The 3,891-nt window shown below is 35.9% G+C and overlaps 1 pseudogene; it reads left to right on the top strand.

The window, feature by feature from the left end:
• Positions 1–791: 791 nt before the first annotated feature.
• Positions 792–2,412, top strand: LOC107501301 (annotated as a pseudogene).
• The last annotated feature ends 1,479 nt before the right edge of the window (positions 2,413–3,891 follow it).

The raw sequence follows: 3,891 nt of genomic DNA, 5'->3' as shown, positions 1-3,891 counted from the left end.
CTTTGAAATCTTATTTGGCTGCATTTAGTATACTATTTTACATGATACAATTTTACAGAATGCTTTTATGATAGTTACCAGTATGCACATTATTTTTTGTGGAGAAATGAAAGCTTTCTGACAGTACACCTAATTTTACCAATTAGATTGATAATGAAGATTAGTTTTGCTAGTTAGATTATGTATTGGACATTTTCTGTAACTATACTGCCCAATAGAGTAGCCACTAGCTACATGTGGCTATTGAGCACTTTAGTGTGGCTAATGTAACTGAGAAATTGAATTTTTAATTTTAAATTTAAAAACAAAAAATAGTGTAAATTTTATTATATTGATTATACTTTGAAATATTTTTATAATTTCACCTGGCCCTTTTAGATGTTTTTAGGGTGGCTACCAGAAAAATTAGAATTACATATGAGACTCTTATTCTGTTTTAATTGGGCATCATTGTTCTATGCATTGACTGAGCTAAATCTGGAATTTCAAGAGAAAAATATATTCAGGTACTTGAAAAGATAATATTATTAAAATGTGTTGTATTGAATTTAACAATATTTAATATTCTAACTGTTCTTTATTAAATAAGAGGCTTCTATTAGAAAAAAATCAGGTACAAAATAGTTGGCAAGTGTTGCTAAACTCACAAATGAGAAAGTGAATGACTAATGACTGAGTAACAAATTCCTTTAAAAGTTAGGTAGTTTCCATTTCTTTTCTTCCAAAACCTAAGGAGAAACTAATCAAATTTTCAGCTCTTACTCTCTGTGGTGCTTGTGAGCACTGCAACCATGACTTAGCTTGCTGTTAATTGAGAGTTTGAGGCTGCATACAGTCCCTAAAGTTACCTGGGCGACTATGATATGTGCACAGGAGATTCAAAGCAGGAACATCAGTAAGAACAGAAAACCTATCAGGTGATCCCCGAAGTGATTAAAAACTTCATCCAGTATTTATACAGCACCATCTCGGCTTTGATTGACCAGAAGGCGTATGAGGCCAGTCTTGTCTCCAGCAATGTCATTGACGGGAACATATATGAGACCCAGGACATCTATGAGAACAGCTGGACAAAGCTGACAGAAAGATTCTTCAAGAACATACCTCGGCCTGAGGCTGAAGCCATTGCTCCACAGGTTGGCAATGATGCTGTCTTCCTGATTTTGTACGAAGAATTATGTTATAGACACATAATGCCAAAGTCAGTGGAGGATCTTCCTTGGAGTAGATGTTTGAATCCTATTATAAATACTCCAGTCTCTTATTGCTGATGGTCTTGATCTCCTTCAACTACCCAACCAGTGGCTCAGGGATATCATCAGCGAGTTTGCTTATCTGTTTCAATCATTTGGTCAGTACCACTGTAAGACTGCCAAGAAGTCGAAGGAGGAGATTGATTTCCTCGTTCCAATCCCAAAATCTGGATCATTCACAGTGTCCTCAATGTCTTTCACTCTCTGGTAGACAAGTCCAACTTCGATTGGCAGTTGGAGGTGCACAGAAGTGGAAGTGACCCTGAGAATGTGGCTGTAGAGTATGGGCAACATTACCTCTACAAGATGTTTGGCTACTTCAGCTTCATGGGGCTTCTGCACCTGCACTCCTTGTTGGGGGATTACTACCAGGCCATCAAGGTGCTGGAGAATATCAAACTGAAAAGAAGAGCACGTACTCTGCCTGAGTGCCAGTTCACCACATACTATTTTACATATTTGGTTTTACATATTTGATGATGCATTGCTATCAGGATGCCATCAAGTCTTTGCTAACATCCTCCTCTATATCCAGAGGACCACATATAAGTATGAAATGATTAATAAACAATGAGCAGATGCATGCACTGCTGGCCATCGCTCTCATTATGTAACCCATATGTATCCATGAGAGCTTTCACCTCCAGCTGTGGGAGAAATACTGGGATAATATGCTACACGTGCAGCAAGGTGACCTGCGGGTCTATGAGGAAATTTTCAGCTATTCTTGCCCCAAATTCCTGTTGATGTAGTGCCCAGATATGACAAGATACACCCCAACTACCACAAGGAATCCTTTTTGCAGCAGCTGAAGGTGTTTTCTGAAGTGCAGCAGCAAGCCCATTTCTTGACCATTCACAGCTTCCCCAAGCTTGACACCACTAATGCCTGTGGCCAAGCTTGCTCGTTTCCTGAACCTCCCAGAGTAGGAGTTCCATATTCAGCTTCTTATCTTCAAACACCAAATGATAACCTGGTGTGGACCAGCTGTACCTCCTTCCTAGATGGCAAATTTCAGTGAGCCTCTGAGGTTGATTACGTCGATAAGGACCTGATTCAAATCACAGACACCAAGGTTGACAGGTGCTATGCCAATGTCTTCATCCGACAGATTCACAAATTCGAGGAGCTCAATCAAACTCTGAAGAAGAGACCCTGAGTACATTCACACTCTCATTACTCAGGTACCTATTTTGATGTCATTGTCAGTGGGGAATTTTTTTTTAACACTGTGAAGCTTTTACCTAGTTCAGCCATTGACCAGTCAACTGAGTTGGAATTTATTTAAATCAAGGACTGAAATGTTTTAAATAGGTCTCAGTAAAAGATCTTCTTTGGAGCTAAAAACATTTTTTTGATTTTCAACTATTAGATCATTAAAATAATTTTTGAAAATAGAAAATCGTGCGGTTTTTTTTTTTAGCATTAATAACTGGGAAGAAGTTCAAAGAATTGGGTAACAGCAATAACGAAATTTCTTTCACTTACATGTACTTATATATCTGGACAAAGTTATTCAGAGTTGATGCTGAACTTGTCTCATTTAGCAATAACTAATATTTATTCACAGATACATAAACTAATTGAAAAAATTACATTCCCATTCATCTCGTTAAAGTATGTACTTCCAATAAAAATTTATTTTTTCTTTATTATTTATCAGAATTAATGTTATTTTCATAAGTTGGATAATAATAATAATGGAAACAATAGCTCAATCTGGAAGAAATGTTTTTAACATTCAGGGGCAGTTTTTTATAAACTAAATTTCAATTTGAATATATATTTTTATAGTACAAAAATAAGACATATGATCAATAAAAGACTTTTCATGACATTTAATATTGACCAAGATGGAGCGAGCCCACTACTATCTTTCCCAAAGATATAACTTAAAACTCTGGACAAAATACAGAAAACAACTACTTGAGGACTCTAAGAAGTAAATAGTAACGAATAGATTGAGAGGAGAAGCAATGGTGAAGAAGAACACATAAAGGAGTGAGTTTTCCATATTTTTCCTTTTATCTTCTGGATTTGGCCCAAAGGCAGCCATAGTGCATAACTGCATACTTGGCACAGGAATCAAAAACTCCTAGGGAAATCCTATATGCCTGGTCAGAAGACCTGGAAAGGGGGCTCCTACAAACAAGAGAGTGTAGGGGAACTCTCTTTGCTGTTTTTTTCTTTTTTCTTTTTCTTTTATTTTTGGGAACTGTAATAAGTACAATAAGGCAAGAATAAGAAAAAACACAGATTTGAAAAGAAAGAATAAAACTGTTTCCATTCTCTGGCAATGCAACATGATAGTCTATATAGACAATATCAAAGAATCTACTAAAAAGCTCCTAGCATAAAACAAACAAACACACAAACAAACAAACAAACTCCTGGAACTAATGAGTTTAGCAGAGTCTCAGATTGTTAGGTTAATGTTAAAAATCAATTGTATTTTCGTATTCTAGTAATGAACAATTAGAATTTGAAATTTTTAAAAAGTACCATTTAGAATAGCACAACCGAAATGAAATATTTAGGTATAAATCTGCAGGATTTATATATTTAAAGCTCCAAACCATGGTAAAAGAAATCAAAGATCTAAATAAATTGGGAGATGCATTGTGTTGATATATTGGAA

This window comes from Rousettus aegyptiacus, unplaced genomic scaffold (assembly GCF_014176215.1).
Source record: "Rousettus aegyptiacus isolate mRouAeg1 unplaced genomic scaffold, mRouAeg1.p scaffold_m13_p_6, whole genome shotgun sequence".
NCBI classification, from domain to species: domain Eukaryota; kingdom Metazoa; phylum Chordata; class Mammalia; order Chiroptera; family Pteropodidae; genus Rousettus; species Rousettus aegyptiacus.
This window is presented reverse-complemented; position numbering and strand designations above follow the sequence as displayed.